Raw genomic sequence first — 23,236 nt, 5'->3', positions numbered from 1 at the left:
GGTTTGTGAAGTGGACCCCAAGCTATTAAGAATGTCTTTGGTTGGTTTTGCCTTAATCCAAATGAACCAAAGTTACCAGAGGACATGATGTAGAAGAGGTTATTGGAGGTTAGTTCTTAAAGGTCTTTAAGATCAGCCTATTGTAATTCACATTCAGTAAAGCTATGGTTTATAACTGGTAAGCTGAGTAAATGGATTATCTCTAAGCCTTACTATTTTTAACCTTACCCCCCAAATAAATGGTGAATTGTCACGTCACTTCCAAAAGGTTTTATTTCAGTGAGTGTTTAGAGACTAGACAGATGTCACTTTGTTCCTGGAGAAGTCATGGTTGTGATGACTGAGGGCATTGTCTGCTATTGTGGGAGAGGCACCAAGATGTTACACACCTGGTTGCTGATGGACCTGGGTTCTAGGCCAGGTTTAGATGCTTAGTATCTGAGTCACCTAGAGCAAAGTTGTAAAGCTCTGCTCTTGATCTCTCTAGCTTTAAAATCGGCCAAAATACAATTTGGCCTATTACCTTTCAAGGTGGTGATGAAAACACACTATTGAGGTTGCAGGTGGTATTTGTTAAGAAGGGAAGCAGGAGGACTGAGCATCAGATAGGCCTGTGAGTTTGTTTCTCACTGCATCTCTATATATAACACTGTGGATCGCTTTTAAGGCTGAGGTATTTGTGTTTCTGGGTTAGCCACTTGTGCCAACAAAGTGACCTCTCTTTAACTGGAAAGCAGTTTGGTGTTCTCACCCATTTCTTCAGGACATATCATTACAGGTCTTTGAGTTGCAGTTAGGACTTTACATTACACATACGAATATGCTGCTAACACGCTTGGAAGACTTAACTGTTGACAACAGGGCTCCTTCTTGCCTAGAGTTCTTTCATTAAACTCAGGAAATGTGCCTGTTGAATTTTTGTTTAAATGTACACGTACATGCACACATATGTGCATTTTTGAAAAGAAAACAGTTGGGGGAAACCTGTCACCACTCCTCTTAGGTGAGTTCCTTGCAGTTTTGGCCATATATGCATGCATTGTTTGCTTCGCTGCACTAAAAGTTTTTTTTGCACTTTGCTTTGTTTCCCCTTCCCCTCCCCATATACAGGCTTTACAATGGCTATGGAAAATCATTGCTTTCATAGGACAAGGGTTGAATGGATTTATAATTTATTTAATTATTTCCCCATTGGAGAGCCCTTGATTTTTTTCCTCTTTATTTTAATATTCTTTAATATTACTGTTTTTGTAATTCTAAAATAAAAGGACTGAATCTAAGAGTCCTATAAATTGCTTAGATTCTGTTAATAACTGGACTCCTGATCAGGAACTCCTAAACTGGCCACAGGAAAATTTGCCTCACAAGAAACTGAATAGAATTAAAAGGAGAGGATTCAGTGTTCTTAGTACAAGTGAAAGTCGTGGGACTGAACCTCTCAGCTTCATGGGTTGAGCCTCTTCACCTTTGTGCTCTAAGAGAAAAAAACAGTGGAGCTTTCTGTATTGTGTGTGACACCCTGTGTTTTGGTTTTAAGAGAGAGAACGCATTCACACTCTGTTGTCTTTGCAAGTAGATAGAAGTGATAGGACAGGGACTTGGTGAAGTCTGAGGCATGTAAATACAGCGTAAAACAATGCAGAGAGCAGCCCTCCCCGTTTTCCTATTACCCACACCTTTTGTTCCTGTTCCTCCCTGCACATCTTGTAACCCAGAAAGGATAAAAACTCTTTTCCTATAATCCTGCTGTTTTTGTGGCATTTGGATAATTTTACAGTGACATAAAATTGCCTCCCTGTTTTGAAACTCTGGTGATTTATTTTGAAATTTACCTGTGGAAAACAATCATAGTTATTGAGTTGTAATTTGAAAACACTGAAATTTACCAATTTAAGTATAAAATTTAAGTTTTAGTGAATGTGTACAGTTTTATAACTAACACCACAATTACAATAAAACATTTCAAACATTTCATCACCACAAAAAATTCCCTCATGGCTTATTTTCATCAGTCCCTCTCCCTCCCCCTACCCACCCACAACTGCTGAGCTGCTTTTGCCTTTTCTAGAATTTCATATAAATGGAGAGTCATACTGTATGTAGCCCTTTGTGTTAGCATCTTTCACTTAGTAGAGTGCATTTGAGATTCATCCAATGCCTTTTATCAGTGGCTCATTCTTTTAATTGCTGAGAAGTATGCCATTATTGTATGGATATTCTGTTATAGAAATATACCAGAATATTTTATCTGTTCACCAGGGGATAGACATTTGGGTTGTTTCCAGTTTTTTACAGTTATGAATAAAACTTCTGTTAATATCTATGTTCAAGACTTTGGGGGATATATTTATTCATTTATTTGTGGTAAATGCCTAGGAGTAGGACTGCCGTGTGATAAGTACAGAGTATGTTTAACTTTATAAGAAACTGCCAAACTGTTTTCCAGAGTAGATGTACTGTCTTGCATTTCTGCCAGCAATGTATGAGGGTTCCAGTTGTTTCACATCCTCTCCAACACATGTACTTGCCAGTATTTTTACTTTTCTCCGTTGTATAATGTAGTGAGTGTGTAGTGGTAGATATCTCATTGTAATTTTAATTTGCATTTGCTTAATGATTAATAATGTTATACATCTTTTCATGTGCTTATTTGTAAATTGTATATCATCTTTGGTGACATGTCTATTGAAATCTTTTGCCTGTTTTTTAAAAAAATAGGATTGCATTCACACCATTTAGTTAGGAATTCCTTATGTATTCTGAATACATGTCTTTTATCAGAAATAAGTATTGCAAGTATTTTTTCCTGTTTGTGGGTTGCTTATTCATTTTGTTAACAGTGTCCTAACAACTGAAGAGGTAAGTTTTAGCTCTTAAATTTAAGACTTTAATCCATTTGGAGATAATTTTAATATTTTGTATAAGATTAGATTCATTTATCCATTGAATTCCGTGACACCTTCATATATTTGTAGACCCTCTGTCCTATTGATTGCATGTTTTTTTCTTATACTAATACCACATTGGTCTTTATTACTGTAGCTTTATTTTATCAGGTAGTATAACTCTTCCAATTTAGTTATTTTTCAAAATCATTTGGACTGTTCTAGATCTAGTCATCTTTAATTTCTCTCAGCAATGTTTTATATGTTTTAAAATACAATTCTTACATACCTTTTGTGAAATTTATCCTCAAGAGCTTCATCTTTTGATGCTATTGTAAATGATATTTTAAAAATTAGTTTCCGTTTGTTTAGTATGTAGAAATATAATTAATTGAGTTTTGTGTATTGACCTTAATCTTGTAACTTTGCTAAACTCATGTATTAGTTGTAATATCCTTTTTGTAGATTTCTTAGGATTTTTTTGCATTGATGATTATGTCTATAAATGGAGTTTTCTGGCCATGCGTGGTGGCTTACGCCTGTAATCCCAGGACTTTGGGAGGTCAAGGTGGGCGGATCACCTGAGGTCAGGAGTTCGAGACCAGCTGGCCAAGATGGTGAAACCCCGTCTCTACTAGAAATACAAACATTAGCCAGGCATGGTGGTGGGCACCTGTAATCCCGGCTACTCGGGAGGCTGAGGCAGAAGAATTGCTTGAACCCGGGAGGTGGAGGTTGCAGTGAGCCGAGATTGCGCCATTGCATTCCAGCCTGGGTGACAACAGCAAAACTCTGTCTCAAAAAAAAAAAAAAGTTTTCTTCCTTTCTAATGTATACTGTATACCCTTTATTTCTTTTTCTTGCCTTATTTCACTGGCCAGGACCTCCAGTACATTGTTGAATAGCAGTGGTGAAAGCAGAGGTCCTTGCCATTTTTCTCATCTTAAGGGGAAAGCATTCTATCTTTCACTGTTAAGTATCATGTGAGGTGTAAGTTTGTCACATGTTTCCTTTATCAGGCTGAGGTAGGTTTCTCTCTTCCTATGTGTTGAGTAGTTTTTGTTTTTTAAATTATGAGTGGGTATTGAATTTTGTCAGATGCTTTTTCCTCACCTGTTGAGAAGATCAGATGGTTTTTCTTTTTCAGTCTTTTAATGGGATGAAATACATTGACCGATTTGCAGTGTTCAACCAACCTTACATTCCTGGGATAAATCCCATTTGGTCATGATATGTTAGCATGACATTCAAATAGCTAAAATTTTGTTAAGGATGTTTGTGTCTGTCTTCATGAGGAATATTGATCTATACATTTCTTATATCTTTGCCTGATTTGGGTACCAGGATAACGGTGGTCTCATAACATAAGTTGGAAAGTATTCTCTGTTCTGCTCTTTGGTAGCACTGTAGCACTGTACTGTCTCTTCCTTAAATGTTTGGTAGAATTCAACAGCAGTTATGCCATCAGAGCCTGGAGGTTTTTTCTGTGTGAGAAAATGTTTAACTGCTAATTCAGTTTATTTCATAGATACCATGCTGTTGGCTTGTCTGTTTCTTCTTAAATGAGTTTTGGTAGTTTGTGTCTTTTAAGGAATTTGCCCATTTTATTTAAGTTATCTAATTTATAGGCATAAAGTCTTTTATAATGTTCTCTTTTTATCCTTTTAATAGATATATCATCTGTAGTGATTTCATTTTCATTCCTGATGTTGATAATTTGTCTTAACTCCCTTTCTCCCTCCTCCTTATCTGTTTAGTGCCTTGCAATTTTATCAATCTTTTAAAAGAATTAACATTTGGTTCCACTGATTTTTCCCCCCTTTATTACTTTTATGTTTTTACTTCCATTAATTTTTTTTTTTCTCCTTTAGTCTTTTATTTCTTTCCTTCTGCATGTTGTGGGTTTAATTTGTTCTTTTTCTGGCATCTTAAGGTGAAACCTTAGATCATTTACTTGAGACCTTCCTTCCTAATATAAATGCTAAAAGCTATACATTGCTTGCTACAACTGCTATAACTGCATCCAATGAAGTTTGCTTGTTTTTGCATTCAGTTAAAAATTATTTCTATTTTACCTGTAATTACTTTGGTCTGTGGTTTGTTTAGAAGTGAATTTTTAAATTTCCAAGTATTTGGAGGATTTTCTGAATATTTTTCTATTATTGTTTTCTAACTAAATTCTTTTGTGGTTGGAGAATCTATTTTGTGTTCTTTTAAATTTATTGAGACTTGTTTTATGGGCCAAGAATATTGTCTATTTTATTGAATGTTTTCTGTGTACTTAAAAATAATGTGTTTTCTGCTGTTTTGGGTGATTTGTTCTATAAATGTCAATTAGGTCAAGTTAGTCAAGTTTATTTTCTCACTACATGTTCTATCAATTACTGTGAAAGGAATGTTGAAATATCCACCTGTAATTGTGGATTTGTTTACTTCAATTCTATTAGTTTTTGCTTCATGTTTTTAACAAACTTTAATTGAAAAATAATAATTGTATACTGCTTTATGTATTTTGAAAATCTGTTATTAGGCAGATAAACATTTAAAGTTGTTATATTCTCTTGATACATTGACTCTTCTATTATGAATTGTCTCTCTTCATCCTTGGCAGTATTTGTTGTTGAAATCTGTTCATTAATAGCTGTTAATAATATAGTTACTCCAGCTTTCTTTTGATTACTGTTTGTATGACCGATCTTTTTTCCTTGTACTTTTAATCTATCTGTATCTTCATATTTAAAGTGCATTCCGTGCAGATAGCAAATTGTTGGGTGTTTTTTAATCCAGTCTGACAATCTCTGGCTTTTATTTGGAGGGTTTTTTGTTGTTGTTTTGGGTTTTTTGTTGTTGTTGTTGTTATTTTTTCATTTCTTCAAAGACCACTTTGTATAATATAATTATATTTGGGTTTAAATCTGTTATCTTGCTGTTAGTTTTCTATTTGTCCCATTTGTTCTTTGTGTCCTATTCCCCCTTTTCTTGCCTTCTCTTGAGTTAGGTGGTTTTGTTTGGTTTTAATGAATCCATGTTATCTCTACTTTTGGCTTATTAGGTACATCTCTTTATTTTTTAATGGTTGCTCTAGGATTTACACATGTTTAGCTGATCATAGTCAATCTTCTGCCGCTTTACATGGAGTGTAAAATCCTTGAAACAATATACGGCCACTTCTTCCTTACTATTCTTAACGCTATTTTACTTCTACATGTATGTTATAAGCCCCAGAATATATTGTTATTTTTGCCTTAAATAGTCATTATCTTTTAAAAAGATTGAGGACAAGAAAATATTGTCTGTATTTACTCATATTGATCATTTCCCGCTCTTCATTCCTTTAAGTTCAGATGCCCATTTGGTATCATTTTCTCTCTGCTTGATGAAACGACTTTTTAAAACATCTCTTTGAATGTACCACTGTTGGCATTGATTTTCATTTTTGTTTGTCTGAAAAAGTCTTTATTTTACCTTTGTTTTTGAAAGACATTTTTATTAGGTATAACTTTCTAGATTGGTAGCTTTTTACTTCTCTTAGTAAGGATGTTCCTCCATTGTCTCACATAGTCTCTGGAAAGTGATTTGCTCATTCTATCTTTGTTTCTCTGTCTTTTTTCTTCTGCCACTTTTAAGTGTTTTTTTTTTTTTGTATCACTGGTTTTGATTATTATGATGTGCCCTATTTAATTACATCTGTTCTTTTTGGAGTTTGTTGAGTTTTTCTTGGATCTGAGTGTTTATAGTTTTTTATAAAAAATTTTTAAATTCAGCTATTATTTCTTCAGATTTTTTTTCCATCTTCTCCCTCTTTCCTCTTCTCCCTCTTTCCTCTTCTTTTATGATCTCAATTACACATATGTTAGACAATTTAATATTGTCCCCATAGATCACTGGATACTCTCAGTTTCATTTTCAGTCTTTCCCTGTGCTTCATTTGGGTTAGTTAGTTGCTATTGTTATGTCTTACAATTTACTGATCTTTCTGCAATGTTTAATTTGCTGTTAATCCCATCCAGTTTATTTTTAAATTTATTTTTCTCTACTGGGTTTATTTCTTTTGTATCTTCCATTTTCCTGCCCTGTTTTCCTTCTACCTTCTTACTACATAGGGTATATTTATAATTTTTTTTTTGAGAAGGAGTCTCACTCTGTCACCCAGGCTGGAGTGCAATGGCTCAATCTTGGCTCCCTGCAACCTCTGTCTCCCAGGTTCAAGCGATTCTCCCACCTCAGCCTCTCGAGTACCTGAGACTACAGGTATGTGCCATCATGCCCAGCTAATTTTTTTTGTTGTTTTTTTGAGACGGAGTCTCGCTCTGTCGCCCAGGCTTGAGTGCAGTGGCACAATCTTGGCTCACTGCAAGCTCGACCTCCTGGGTTCACACCATTCTCCTGCCTCAGCCTCCCGAGTAGCTGGGACTACAGGCGCCTGCCACCACGCCTGGCTAATTTTTTGTATTTTTGATAGAAACGAGGTTTCCCCGTGTTAGCCATGATGGTCTCAATATCCTAACCTTGTGATCGTTGCGCCTCAGCCTCCCAAAAGTACTGAGATTACAGGCGTGAGCCACAGCGCCCGGCCAATGTTTGTATTTTTTAGTAGAAATGAGGTTTCACCAAGTTGGCCAGGCTGGTCTCACCTCCTTGACTCAAGCAGTCCTCCTGACTCTGCTTCCCAAAGTTCTGGGATTACAGGTGTGAGCCACTGCGCCTGGTCATATTTATAACTTTTTAACAGCTTTGTTGAGACCTAATTCACATTGCCATATAATTTACCAATTTAAAGTGTGCAAATTAATGGTTTTTAGTATATTCACAGAGTTGTGCAACTATCTGTTGTGCAACCACAATCTAATTTTACAATACTTTTGTCACCCCACAAAGAAACCTTGTATCTATTAGCAGTCATTTACCATGCACCCCACTCCTTTTCAGCCTATATTGATAGGAAATGTCAGTCTATAGGGACTATTCTGGACATTTCATGTCAATGGAATCGTATAATAGGTAGTAGTTTGTGAGTGCCTTCTTTCACTTAGTATGATGTTTTCCAGATTCATCCATTTATCAGTACTTAGTTTCTTTTTATTGCTAAATAATAATCCATTATATGGATATACTACATTTTATTTATTCATCAGTTGCTGGGCATTTGAATTGTTTCCAGTTTTTAGCTATTATGAATAATGCTGCTGTGAACATTTGTTACCAGTTTTTATGTGGACATACTATTTTCATGTCTTTGGGTATATGCCTAGGAGGGAATTGCTGGGTGATGTGGTACCTCTCTTTAACCTTCTGAGGAACTGCCAAGTTGTTTTTTAAAGAAGCAACACTGTTATAATAGCTAGTTCAGTGCCCTTGTCTGCTAGTCCCATCATCTTGTCTCATTTCTGGGTCTATTAATTGATTGATTATTTTCATTTTCATGGGTCACATTTTCCTGTTCCTTTGCTATGCCTGGTAATTTTTACTTGGATGCCAGGCATTGTGAATTTTACATGTTTTTTTTTTTCATATTAAACAAGAAGTTTATTTAAACAGCAAGACACTTGACTTAAAGGGAAAACTATGCAGGATTCCTTTTTTTTTTTAGAGTGATTTATCCTTAGTTAAAGACAGACTGCCCTGCATGTAACATCTACATACGAAAAAGTTGTAAAATTGTCCTTGGTTTTACAATGATCAATGAAAAACATTAAAATTCTCCAGTTGAACAAGGTATGCAAGGATTTTTATGGGTTTTCTTATTTGTTTTTTGTTTGTTTGTTGTTGTTAAAACAGTGAGAACAAAATAACTTACTGGAACATGAAGAGCAGAATGAGCATGCCACTAATGGAGAGTGGGGGTATTTTCACAGAATCAGTATTTTTCCCCATCCTGTCTCCACTTGCTGTCAGTCAAAACATACCGTTGGCTGTTAAAAAAAAAAATGCAATATACTTGTGCACGTATACCAGTTACTTTTATATACAGTAAAGGAATGGAGGAGGAGGAAATGAACAAACAGAGAAAACTATACCATAGTAGTCAGGGATGTGTTGGAACCAAATTGCAGTTTTCTACCTGAGAATGTAATCTTGGTCTGCAAGAACAGAGTTCTAGAATGAAGAAGCAGGTTCCCTTCTTAGTAGACACTTCCCATCTGCTGTTGGAACACATCAATTGTATCTTCATCCTCCATTTCCAACTGTGCAGGTGTGTCTTTTTCATTGGTTGCCGGTCAAATCGGAGTCTGATCTGACTCATTGACAATCCTCGTTGTTCACAATAGGCTTTCATTAGTTTACTAAGTGTGTATGCCTCTAAATATTAAACTACACCACAGAACCACCCTGCCCCACCACCTTCAAATTAATACTATCGTTGTTCTCAGTCTTGACTCCTTTCTGGGGCTTTTTGTCAGCCGTGATGGGCGCCAGAGTCTCCTCAGCTGCCGCTTCACAAGAGAGGTATCAGGTCCACACTGAATGAGCACACGAGCAGCACCAGGAGCCACAGAAGAGGGAGGCAGCAGCGGCAGACGAAGGAGAGGGAATTTTACTTCATTGAGTGCTAGATTTTGTTGTATTCTTTTCAAAAGCGCTAGACTTTGTTCTAGCATGCAGTTAAGTTACTTGGAATCAGTTGTATCATTTTGAAGCTAGCATGTAAACTTTGTTGGGGTGGCTCCAGAGCACCCGTTAGGGATGATGTAGCCGCAATACTTACCCACCGTAAGGCAGTATTCTTCTGAGGACTTTACCTGACGTTGGGTGTCTTGTGAATTACTCTTGTTTTTGTTGCTGGTGGAAACATGAACCATTGCTAGCTTTGTGTGAACTCTAGGAGTTCTTAGGCCAACTGCTTTCTGGTGCTTCTATCCTTAACTTTAAGTAGTTTCCTTTGACAGATGTGCAGATCAGTCTAAGACTCTAGGAACCGACCCTTTGGGGCTGCTCTCTTCTCCTGGGTGTTCTGCCCTTCCAATTCTAGCCGTTTTGGCCTCCTTGAATGCGGCTTCCCTGATTACTAATCTGTGTTACCTCTACTCAGTGAGACTGACATGTTCTGTGTTCCCCCTTCTCTTTGCTGTGGCTTGGACACTACCTCCTGGCAATAAGTTCAGGCAAATCAGTTCAAGGCTTGCCTCATTTGTTTCACTATTCTCAGAAATTAAGGCCTCTACTGCCTGTTGTCCAGTGTCTGAAAACAGTTGTCTCCTGTGTTTTGTCTGGTTTTCTAGTTGTTGGTCTGTCATAGATGGAATCCATGATAAATATGATGCCAATGCCAAAATCTGCTGCTGTATTACTCTTTAAAGCAGAGCCTGTATAGGAAGAGGAAAAAAGAAGTCACTGTAACCTTGGGGGCAAGGCAGGAAGCATTCTGCCTATGTAACACAAACATGGCATTCTTTACTTTCTAACTTAGGATGTTTGTGATTTGAAGAAGAGACACCTGAATTTTCAACATGCTAGTCTTCGTTGGAATAGTTGGCTCTTCTCATTTTTTAGCATCCAAATAATATTTATTAAATACCAACTAAGTGCTTTGTGCCCTGCTAGGCATTGCTTCTCTTTATTCTACTTCTTAACAGTTGGAATATGCCAAACAAATGAAATAAAAATAGTTTTCCTATTCTGGTTACAGGTTGGATTCTTGGATTTATCTCCCAAGCTTTGACATTCAGAAACTGAAAGTGGAATATAGTGTATTCTCAGATGTAAAGTTGATCTCATTTCCTCACTGGCCATCTGTTTGTTTGCGTCTAAGAATAACAAAACTTTCATAGTCATATCTGTATTTTTTAATTACTAAAAATAATGAATGGGCTGAACCATGCTTGCCCCACTTTTGAAACAATTCCTTCTATAGACTGTTGCAATAGGAAGCTAATACCTCCGATTAAGAATAAAGACCAGACCTACATAAGCATATGTTGTATTGGTATATCTGAAGTCATGAGGATGCGATTAATGATCCTTAAGAGTTTTAATTTGGCATATCTTACTCCTAAATCTCACTTAAGCTTGGTTGCAAAGCCTGGCAAATCAGTCTTCTGTACATGGCAAGCTAAGACGTGGCAACCACCTTCTTGAGGTTTCATATCCTAAACCTGTCTGTCCTTACCGGGTAAATTCAAAGGATAGGGCCAAGCTTGATTTGCTGTAGTCATAGTGAATCGTCACAGATCTATTCTTAGTGCAGAAGAGTTAAATAACTCCTTGGCCGAGAGCATGGTGCCTTCCCCAAACCAATTTCTAACAGTGTCCTCTGTTAGATCTTTAAATTAATAAATTCTTTTATTAGATTTTTGGATCAGAAAAACAGACCATGCTTGTACTCAGGAGCCCAGAAATATACAGTATAATTGACTAATTCATGTCTTTGAGGTCTTAACATGGTTTCATGTGCCTTTTGATTTGTTTTTACATGTGGAACATTTTTCCTTAACACTTTAATATATTATTTTCGTCTATCCTTTTCCCTAAATAGGAGGGAGAAAATTTTTTTAGTAGGAAAATATCTGGTGGTAAGTGGCATCTTTTTATTCCAGGTGGGTTGCAGAAGTTTCTCCCAAAAACTGAAGTGAGCTGCTTTTTGCAGATAGGACCCCTGTGTTTCTCCTATAGTACTTTATAGATGGTAGATGGTAGGGCTGTACACAGCAAATGGGTTTGAATGCTTGATGGTTTTCTGGTGGAGCTGAGATAATTACTATTATGAAGCCACGCTTCTGATTGTGAGAATGAGAACATCAAGTCATTATTTATCTTGGAAAGAATGAATAATTTGTTTATAGTAATAACAATTTTCTTTTCTTTTTCTTTCTCTTAGTCAATAGCAGCTGCTGTTGGCAGCTTATTATGAAAAGATTTCAAGTTGTAGTTTTTAACCTGGGGTGGGAGTAGGGGAGAACAAAATTAATATTGTAAATGTTTTTACTTGATAAAAGTTTTATTTGATACAGAGCCTGTACTGGTGTTTTTATTGAATAGTGTTTTATTACTGACATTCAATACTCTCTTTGCCTGTAGCCTCCCACGGTATCCAAAATGAAGGCACTCCTTAGATGTTTCAATGAATGATACAACCAAAAATATTAAAATGCCTATTAAAGTCATGTCTTATTTAAAGCCCCATTTCAAAGGAGGATTTTGAGGATAATTAGTATTTTAATTGTTAAAATTAGATAATTTTGTTTGGATGGAAAATCTATGTTCCTGTGAAATTGGGGTTTATGAAATAAGATTGGAAAAAAATAGAGTGTATAATTGGGCACATTCTGTACTGCTTAGTGAATCACCAAACCAGCGTAATCACCATTAAGCACTTTAAAAGCTGTGCTTGTATGTCCTTGTTCTGCCTGCAGAGCTAGGAGTGCCCACGAGGAGCAGCAGTTCATTCAGGCTGTAGTCATTGGGGTGACTCGTGGAACCCCTGCCTGTGTAAGTAAGCCCTGCTGCCTTGCCAGCTGCCTGCTGTGTGAGTCCCAAAGGCATCAGATGTCATCAAGTCACAGGGACTTCTTGGTCACTCTTCAAAATGCAATTCACAAGGCAGCGTCCAGAAGAAAGAATCAAGTATGTGTATAGTGCATGACGTACCTCAGCTACCGTAGTGAAAAATTATTGGAATGAATCTTTCGCCATGTTAGGTTTTTTTTCTGGTTTTTTTTTTTTTTTTTTTTTTTTTTTTAAGACAGAGTCTCGCTCTGTCGCCCAGGCTGGAATGCAGTGTGGCAATCTTTGCTGACTGCAAGCTCTGCGTCCCGGGTTCACGCCATTCTCCTGCTTCAGCCTCCCGAGTAGCTAGGACTACAGGCGCCCACCACCATGCCTGGCTAATTTTTTGTATTTTTAGTAGAGACGGAGTTTCACCCTGTTAGCCAGAATGGTCTCGATCTCCTGACCTTGTGATCCGCCTGCCTCGGCCTCCCAAAGTGCTGGGACTACAGGCATGAGCCACCACGCCCGGCCTCACCATGTTAATTTTTCAGCCCAATATAAGAGTTTAGAAGGAGCAAATGGATCATTAGAATTTTTAAAAGCCTGAAAAAGTGAAATTCAAACCTAGGGTCAAATTAAGAGTTCTGCATCTTTCTGACCTTGTGAAATGTAAAAGCTGTTTCAGTGTTTTGAAGATGGTATGCAGTAGATTGTGTGTATGAATGTTTTTTCTCGGATTTGGGTATGTAGCATTCACTAGATCCTCAGAGGGGTCCATGACTCCAAAAGAATGATGACCCACTGACTTAAAAGATGGGTATGGTTGTGAATATGAAGTTTTAAGCCCGCCAGAAAGGAAGACACTTATCCCTGGAAGAAGAAAGAGCATTTATTGGCCTTCATCTGTGCCTGCCTGCAGCACCCCAGCACCGCATTCACTCCAACCCCACAATCCTTTCAAGGAAAATCTTTGATTTATCTTGTGGGCAATAGCATTTCCGATAGCTGGTTAAGTTGCTATGAGACATGGAACTAGTTTTTAAAGGACTTTTTGCCGTGGAAGCACTTTTTTTCCTCCTTTGCCATGCCTGGTCTTTGGTTTTCCTTTGCAATCCCTGTGGTGACCAGCCTCAGCACCCTGCCCTTCTACACTCTTATAGTGTTGTGGTCTTCAGTGCAGTATTGGACGGTGGTTAGAAACATGCATTTGGAATGAAAGGAATCTATATTTGAATCCCAGCACCCCCACTTATCAGCTGTGTGTCCTCAGATAGATCACTTAGTCTCTTTGAACCTCGATTTTTTTTTTCAGTTATAGAATGGGGATATTAATCCTCCCTATATTGTAGGGTTGTACAGATTAAAATAGATAATGGATATAAAGTGCACAGGTTAGAGCTTGGCAAATTACAAGTTTCCAATAAACCTTAGCTGCTGCTATTAAGTGGTGATGAAGATGTTAATGGATATGTACTTAATATTTTCTCTGCCCAACTTGATTGTCAGCAACTTGAAGGCAGGAATGTTTTACCTTTTTTGTGTAATATCCAGATCTCCTAGAATAATGGTTGTTGGTTCGTCTTTAAATGTGGTTCCAAGTTTCTTTGAGGCCACCAACAGCATCATTCCACTTGCATTAACCCTCTCAGAGACATCATAGGTTTGTGTCTCACCTACTTCAGTTTTTCTACATGGGACGCCAGGGCACTTGGCCAGATACTCCTAGAGAATTTCCTCAGTCAAATTGCTGGAATTTTGGGCTTCATTTCATTGGGCAGGTCTAGTTTGACCCTTTGGTTGTGAATGATGTGGTTATTCTCTCTAAAGTTCTGTTAGCTTCTTATAATGTCAAGTCCATATCCTGTGGATAAGACAAAGACTTGATTGCTTCTGTTCCTTTGTAAGTAGGGGGAGAAGCAGCTTCAGGTCCTGTGCTGTGAATGAAGGTCAGCTGTCTTATCTTGCATTCTGTTTCCTAGTGCAGCATTCTCCATTCTCATCTGCCCCCTCAGCCTTGCCCCAAAGGGCTCCAGGTCTTACTTCTCCCTCAAAGAATATGGGAATTTACAAAGAGAATATGCAAAGGTGGTATCTTAAGCTGATGATTCTCAAGGGGTCTGGGGAGGAGGAAAGCATGTAGTTTTGCCCCTAGGGAATATTTAGACACTTTGATTGTCACAGTTGCGGTGGGGGAAGGGTGGTGCTGCTAGAGTCTAGTGGGTAGAGGCCTGGGTGCTGCTAAATATCCTGCAGTGCACAGGAGAGGCCCACAACAGATTTGTCCAGCTCAAAATGCCAGTAGTGCCAAGGCTCAGAAACCTAGCTGAAGCCTCACAGGGGGCATGGTCCATTTCAGAAGTATGTGGGGGAGAAAATTGAAGGTGAGAGGTCTGTGGCTCTCCTGAAGTCAGGCCACATAAGTACTTTGCCAGGTAGGTAGTGCCTAGTGACAGGGATGTACTAGAAAGAATTCCTTTTGAGCTTGGCCTTGGGTCTTGTGCAGTCATGTTCATGTGACAGTAGGGAGGCTGTGGGCCTGAGGCAGCTAAGGAGTAAACTGGCAAGTTTCGTATGGAGAGTTGGGAAGATAGAAGCAGAGGAAGCCCGGCGTGGTGGCTCACGCCAGGAATCCCAGTACTTTGGGAGGCCAAGGCGGGTGGATCACTTGGGATCAGGCGTTTGAGACCATCCTAGCATGGTCAACCTGATGAAACCCCATCTCTACTAACAATACAAAAAAATTAGCTGGGTGTGGTGGCGCACACCTGTCATCCCAGCCACTCACGAGGCTGAGGGAGGAGAGCCGCTTGAACGCAGGAAGCGGAGCTTGTAGTGAGCCCGGATCATGCCACTGCACTCCATCCTGGGCGACAGAGCAAGACTCTCTCTCTCAAAAAAAAAGCAGGGGTATCTGAGACTTAATTTCCTCTTGGAGAGCTGGAGAGTCAGGAGAGCGAAGCTTTCTATCTTGCTTTGTCCCTGAGAGTCTACTCGAATCAGGGTGGGCAGGGAGGGACAGGGGATCTGTTCAGATGTTTCCCTTTGGGGTCAAATGAGAGGAAGGAGTCCTTGCCCCTTGGAGAATTACTACAAGGATCTGGTTGAGATGAGAATTTGTTTCCCCCACCAATATTGTTTTTTGGTGTTTTTTGTTTTGTTTTGTTCTAACATCTCTGTTTCTTTCCCCTTTCTATTGTTGCTCCTGTCATCCTCCCACTCTGACTACCACACAAACCCTGACGGGAGCCTTTCTGCCCCTCTAGGGAAGGGGCCCATGTGAGGAACTCTTACTGGATGCCCCCTTCCCTGTTGCTGTGCTGATCTTACACATCAGTTTCCACAGATCCCTTGTGAATCAGTTGTCTTCCTCATTTACTCTGAGCAAGGGTGGCAGCAGCAATAGCAGAAGACGTGGCCGGGCGCGGTGGCTCAAGCCTGTAATCCCAGCACTTTGGGAGGCCGAGACGGGTGGATCACGAGGTCAGAAGATCGAGACCATCCTGGCGAACACGGTGAAACCCCGTCTCTACTAAAAAATCCAAAAGACTAGCCGGGCGAGATGGCGGGCGCCTGTAGTCCCAGTTACTTGGGAGGCTGAGGCAGGAGAATGGCGTAAACCCGGGAGGCAGAGCTTGCAGTGAGCTGAGATCCAGCCACTGCACTCCAGCTCAGGCGACAGAGCGAGACTCCGTCTCAAAAAAAAAAAAAAAGCAGAAGACGTAGATGCAGTGACTCATTTTGCATGATGTCTGTGAGAGAGCCGGGCCTCCCGTGTGCTGTGGCTCTTGTTCAGGCATTGCTTCAGAAACTTGATTCTTCCGGAATTGTGCATAAGATTGCCTTTTAGAAAAAAAAAAAAAAGTTGGAAGGGTTTCCCTTCCTGAGCTTCAGTGGAAGCAGCAGGAGGTTGGGCCACCTCCAGGACAGTAGGAAAGCCGGAATGGACCCTCTGTGTCCACCTCCAGTCTGTGGCACTATTTTCCATCTCATCTTGGACATATCATGGGGCTACAGCATGCCTCAGAAACCTGCCGGAACGTGGTGATGGTTTCCAGCATCTGAGTTTGGGGAGGACTGTGGTGATGCGCTAGGGTTAGCCATCGGGAAGGGGTGGGCCGAGACAGCAGGACCCTACTCTGATTAGCATATAAGTTGGCCTCTTTTCATGATTTCTGGGTCATTGGTGAGTGGATAGGAGTTATAGGATCCTTTGTGGGTGAGTAGGGGATGCTGTGGCAGATAGGTTTTAGTAAACCCACCTGCACATGTAAATCTTTCCTTTTTAATGCGTCACCTTCTCAGTTTGGGTCACCTTCTCAGTTTGGGTGGAGAAGCTTGCCACCCCCAGGTTCATCTGTAAGCATTGTGGTAGGCTCAGGACTAACAGACACTAGCTTAGCCCCACTGAGGGCCCCCAGGCCAGGCTTCAGCTTTTGGAAAGCTTGTTTTCTCCTTGGGCAGGCCTTGTCAGACGTTTTGCTCCTTTGTGTTTGACATTTTGATGTCTGTACTATACAAAGCCACATGGGAAGGCAAAGGAATACACCCCTTTGTATAAATGACAGTCGTAACAAATGAAGTATATACCAGTTTGTGCTGTCTGTCAAGAAGTAATTCATCTCAGCTAGTAAAATAAAGGGGAAGGGAAGGAAATTCAGGTCTTTAGCTATGGATTCATAAACTGGACTTAAGAAGAGCCTCCTCTTATGATATATGATGCTAATTGCTCGTAATATTTCCTTCTTAATGAACAGTTGACATAAGAGTTTTCCCCTTTCATCTAAGAAATACATAACAATCTGCAAGTTTTCTTAGTTGTTTGTTAAATGGACTTTGAAATGATTGAGAAATTCGTATTCCTCAGTGAAAGTAGGTATCAAGTTAATGGACAGGGAGCAGTCCTTGTTGTCACCAAGATTTTGGCATCTGAATTGTATATTTAAACTGTGTCAGGAATATAAAATCATGTTGAGGCTGCAGGGAGAAGGAAATTCCATTCTTCTCATGAATCTGTTTGATATTTTTGGGATGTCCTGAGAGAAAAATTCTTTGACCTGCTTAGTGAGCAAGGTCTAAGTTTGTACACCCGGGTCACATTGTACCCTTGGCTCCAAAGATTTATCCTCTATCTGAGCCGAAGACTTTTGAAGGCTGTAGTTGCTGGAATTTTAGGGTATATCTCTTTGCTTCTTCAGATGAGACATTTCTTAAGATAGAATAATGGTTTAAAAAAAGAAAAACCTCTCGGTTTACTCTAGAAAGATACAGCATTTTTGGTATAAATCCAAGGAAGTCCAAATGAGGATCAGGTTTTAGAATTATATTTTAATATGTGAAGGGAGAAATCCGTTTTATCAGGCCAGTAGGTTTTTTGCTTAATAAATAGAGGCAAGAAGAAAGCTATGGGCCCAGCTGGAATGGGTGCAATTTTTAGAAAAGATTATTTATAGTTGTTGGGCACATCCTTGCATGTGGACTTTGAAATAAGAAATTAAATCGCCACCTCACTTTTGCAGGAAATAATCCAAATGTAAAAAGTTAAAGTTAGTATTGCACTTTGGTAAAGCTTTAGATGTATTTTATATTTCCTAAAATAAGCTTTTTTTCTATGCATAAAAGTGGAGGTCAAATGAATTACAAGTGCATTCTTAACTGAGTGGAAATGGATGCTGGTGTTTCATATATACATATAAATTTTGCAGTTACTTACCTTTTTTTTTTTTTTTTTTTAAGAGTCTTGCTCTGTTGCCCAGATTGGAGTGTAGTGGCACAAGCATAGCTCACTGCAACTGTGAACTCTACCTGAGCCTCTGGAGTAGCTATTCCACCTGAGCCTCTGGAGTAGCTGGGATTAGAGATACAAGCCACCATTCTCAGTTCTTTTCTTTTTTTAAAGAGATGGGATATTGCTTTGTTGCCCAGGCTCATCTCGAACTCGTGGGCTCAAATGATCTTCTTGTCTCAGCCTCCCAAGCTGCTGGAATTATAGGTGCAAGCCAATGCACCTGGCTGCTTGACATTTTTATAGACTCACACTAAAAAGTGTATTTATTGAATGAGTACTATGTGCACAGGGTTAAATGTGTCTGATGTTTGTTACAATTTAAACAGGAGTGTTGATAAAACTGTGTAAAATAAATTAGCGTATACTTGCCATTATGTTTTTATCTTAATAATTGTTATGTAGTTTCTATGAAAAGTTCAGTTACTTAACATTTCCATGCTTTTTTGTGTTTGCTTTATTTAACCTTAAAAGAGTGATTGAAATAATAGTTTTGTTAGGTCATTTGATTGGTGATCTCCCCTTTTGTATAGTCAAATTTAATTTCAGTCTTTAAGATTGAAAACTAGTGCAAATTCTAGTTTGATCACAGGACCACAGTTAAAGGTGCATTCACATATCTCATATAAAATACCTATTTTCACTGTATTAATCATTTGCAATAATCAATAAATTTTAACTTTTAAAAGATTTTATGGTTAAAAAGGTGATAGGAGGAATTATTTCTCTAAAACTCAAGAAGTTCTTGCTCTGGGAAGCTGTGTTGAGAAGAGTTCTAAGCTCTGCTGCCTGTGTCAGTGTTCTCTGGAAAGGCCTGTCTTAGAAGGATGCTGCGATGTGGAGTCAGGAGGCCAGGACCCAGCCCTCCCCTCCCTGCCACCTGCCAGCTGTGTGGCCTTGAGTGAAACAACAACTCTGCCAGGAGTCATTTGCCTTGTCTTTAAAAGAGCATTACCATGTCCTGGGTCATTTAAGTGAGATTATATAGTGTTAGTAGGGTGCCCCCCACCAAAGGTCCTCTGTACGTTGAGGTTTCTTTCCCTGCCTGCTGCCTCCTTGCAAGGAAAGCCAGAGCACTTTGACTTAGAATTGTGTCTGAATTCAGCTAGTGTGTTGCGTAAGTTCGGTTATCTGCTTTTCCTCTCAGTTCTTCCTAGGTAGAGGTGAGGGTGGGGGAAGGGAGCTTCATGCAGAGGAAATAGTCTGAGGCTATTTACTGTAGGAGCACACTTCAGTGTAATCTAGAAAAGGCTAGTTTATGTCCAGTATATACTTTTCAAACAGCTACCATTTTAATGTTTTGGTACTGGGAAATGTGTTAGTTGAAAATTTCACTTACAAGTAATCCTTTTATTTTTCTGTGGTAACAAGACAGGTAGGGCATATCAGTTGGCCCAGACTCATTGGTCCTCAGTGACTGACTGCCAGACTCAGAGTTGAGGGTCTGATCTCAGAGGATGCAGGTTGTGTTGTCAGCCCAGACACCTATGGCACCTGTCCTAGCAAGTGGCCACTGTTTTCTGGAATATCTGTCACTACCTTAAGGCAAGCCTCGTTATTTTAATCCTTATTCTTAGGTTAATGTCTTGAGCCATGTATCAGAGATCGGCAGGCAGGTTGTTGATTTTTGAGATGAAGAACAACTATCCGGCCAGGGAGAGAAAGAGAAAACTGGCTTATAAGTTACAGTGGTACAGAGTGCTCTGCCTTCTCAGATTATTTTGTTTCCAAGAATCATTGATTATATAGTTTTTTTTTAGTTTAAACCCATACCCATTCTGCATATTTCAGAGTGAAATGACCTTTCAGGATGATCTTATTAAATCACTAATCTAGGGAAATCACAACTAGGGAAATTTTACGTTCCCTAGTTGGCCATGCCAATATTTTGGTTAGGGTTTTAGGTCATTTTTGCATCCACTGTAAACTTGGATATAACTTACCATTAACCAGATACTTAAAACCAGGGTTATTTCCTAAGGTTTCACATTGGAAGTGGTACGTGAGCTGAGCTTTGAAGAGTGACACCAAGTTTTTTTAGACGAAAAGGATGCATGAGCTAGCTAAAGGGCTTGTTTTTTATCCTGTAGGGCAGGGGTGGTTGTAGACGCCTTCTTGCGTGCTGACATACTGATTGATGGTGGCTTCTAAGGTCTCTCCTGAGTCTAGTAGGAGGGAGGCCTCCTGTCACAGACAGCAGGCAGGCAGGTAGGAGAGTGGAGCAAGATTTGGCAGTCCAGCTGCTGTGAGTTTGCTCTCCAGTGGCTTGGAAATGGGAAGTAAAGGAATCTGATCTTATGTGAGACCATTTTCAGACTGTCCTAGTCTGCCCTCACATATCCCTGGAATGGACACATACAAGCTGGTCAGGGCTGTCTTGGGGCACTGAGGTGGGAGAGGCTGGAAACCTGGGTAGGGTAGTGGAACTGGGAGTGAGAAGCCCCCCGCACTTGGATCAAGATCTTGTGTATCACACGAGACTCAGTTATTTATTGATGACTGCCTAGTTGGCTCATCATACTGATGGCTGAATGAGGGTATGAAAAGTGGTCTCTGTCCTCAAGAGCATCCAGTCTTGTTGGAGAAATAATGAAAAAACAAACAAACGAAAAAGGGTAAAATAAAAGAAACAAAAGCCCAGGTCGTAAATTTTCCAGTCTTGTTGGAGAAATAACGCAGAAAAAAAGATAAAATGAAAGAAACAAAAGCCCAGGTAGTCATTTTGCAGTACAGCTCAGTGACTAAGGGCAGAGTACCTTGCAGAGGTGTTCAGTGTTTTGGCTTCCCTGGGCCACATTGGAAGAATGGTCTCGGGGCACACATAAAATACACTAACACTAACAATAGCTGGTGAACTGAAAAGAAAGAAATCGTTAAAAAATCTCATAATGCTTTAAGAAACTTTACAAATTTGTGTTGGGCCACATTCAAAGCCATCCTGGGCTGCAGGTTGGACAAGCTTGGTTTAAATCCTCTGCTTAACAGCTGTGTGGCCCTGGGCAAGTGACTTAGTGACTTCTTCCATTGGTTTGCTGGTCTGTTAGAGCATCACATACTTTATAGGGCTGTTGTGAGGATTAAATGAGTCAGTATATGCATATTTAAGGTACTTAGAACAGTGTTTGGCACGTAGTAAGTGCCAAATAATTACATATAATTATTATTTTGGAGATAGAGTCCCTAAGCCTGTTTTGTCTTTGAAATAGGAACTTCATAGCATTGTGCAGGTTTAGTGAAGTAATGTTGGTAAAAGCATCTGGAAAAAAGCCTGGCAGAAACCAAGTGCTCAATAACCAGCAGTCGTTATCATTCTTATCATTCAGTACTTGCCCATTGGTGTGAGTTTATTTGGTTCTCCCTCCACAGAGATAGAGGAAGATATAATGTATTTTATAATCGATTTTTGCTTTTGTTTTCAGAATCTGGTTTTCAAAACAAAATGTGTTTGTTAACAGGCTGCTCCTTTGCCAAGAAAAATGACAAAATTACCTCTGTGTACTCTTCTCTCCTCACCCAAAAGCCCTGTATGAGCGTGTCTCTGGCTGCACATATTTAAGTATTAACTGAGATAAAGCACGAGCTCAGCAGGGGCTTTCTAATGGCTAATCCACAGTAACCCATTTAAAAAATCTTTTTCTCCCACATAAGAAAAAGAACTGGTAGGGAAAGGACATTTTGGTGGTTATTTGAAAGAAGTGTCGCTCGGGGTTTTGCGGGAGGTAGAGGTGTCTCACCATTGAGTTTTTTGCTTGGTGGATGCCTCTTTTCCGGGTCCAGTTGCTGAATCCAGGACGTGGAGTGGAGACAGGGAGTGGGTAGGAGGTGCTGTCAAAGTTCTAAGCAAGTTCAGCAGTGCTGAAAGAATTCAAACTGACTCTGCAGCCAGGCTGTCGCTAGACAGTACTCTACCCTGGGATAGTGTGGAGAGGACATCCTTTCCCGGTGGGCACTGACAGCCCAAGACAAAAAATGGGAAGAACCTTGGGTGGGTGAAAATGCTTTACATTGGGTTCTTGGTGGTCTCCTGACCTCTAGGGACCTTTGAACTTCCAGAGTTAAGATGAAGGCATGGACAGTTTTTTTTTTTTTTTTTTTGGTTTTTTTTTTTTGCAAAGCGTCATGTAGCAGCAGAGTTTGGGCTTTAGAATCTGACAGACCTGGGCTCTAGTGAAACCTCCTTAGGAGCTTACTGGCTGAAACCGAGCAAGTTCTGTAACCTTTCTCTGTCCCCATTTTTCACAGGTAAATCCTAGTCGAGGATTAAACTGAGGCTATGTATATTAAGTGCTTAGCATAGTTCCTAGCAAAAAGTAAATTTTAAATGATCTCTTACTGTTGGTGGTGGCGGTAGTGTGGTGATCACCTGCAACAATCAGCGGGTGGTGGCCTGAGGAGGAAGCAGAAGACGGCATTCTTAAGAGAGATGGAAATTGCCCTCTGGATTATAGAGGACCCGTCTGAGACCATCTCCCAGTTCAGTTCTGTAGGAAAGGCAGGTAAGATTGAGAATGAGGGTTGTGTAATTTTCAGGTGCCTTCTTCCTCTGGGGCTCTTAAGATCTGAGCCACAGTGGATTCAAGTAAGGGAAGGGAACACTACCAGTAGGGAGAGGTCTGGTAGTTTGGGGTGTCAGTTTAGGGGGAGGTTTTTTGTTTGCCTTTTTTTTTTTTTCTTTTTCTGTCTTAGACACTATGTTGAACTTTGTTGGAATTGTGAAGTCAAAGGATGATAATATTGTAAGCAAATATTCTCTTTTCAGAAAGGATTAGGAGCAGGTAAAAACTTTAGTTAGCTAATATTTTTGCTTTATAGTAAAACCTCTCCAGCAGAATTATTTTATAATCTTTTTTTTAGCACCTTTGTTTTTTTTTCTGACAGGAGATATTAAATAAGAAAGGTATCTACTTTTTATGTGTTGTTCTGGTTTTTTATGAATAAAGTATTACTTGTCTTTAAGTACCTCTGATAGGAATTTAGATAATAAGCCAGTGAAAGATCTTTTTCCTCTATAAATTCCTGTGTCCTTAATGGTGAACCTGTGATGAAAAGATTAGAAATACTGACTCTGAAATTGATTCAGCTACATTTGCTTGGTTATATAAATTCTGTACTTTTGGCCCTGAAATAGAAAAAACCCACTTGA

At 39.5% G+C, this 23,236-nt stretch overlaps 1 protein-coding gene and 1 pseudogene across 1 annotated transcript in view; one reads left to right on the top strand and one right to left on the bottom strand.

Annotated features, from left to right (window-relative positions):
• FOXO3 (forkhead box O3) overlaps positions 1 to 23,236 on the top strand; it is a 126,265-nt gene that overhangs the window by 48,084 nt on the left and 54,945 nt on the right.
• Positions 9,008 to 22,505, bottom strand: LOC108585266 (annotated as a pseudogene).

Source organism: Papio anubis, chromosome 6, assembly GCF_008728515.1.
Source record: "Papio anubis isolate 15944 chromosome 6, Panubis1.0, whole genome shotgun sequence".
Taxonomy (NCBI): Eukaryota; Metazoa; Chordata; class Mammalia; order Primates; family Cercopithecidae; genus Papio; species Papio anubis.
The sequence above is the reverse complement of the archived record's forward strand: the minus strand, read 5'-3'. Positions and strand labels throughout refer to the sequence as shown.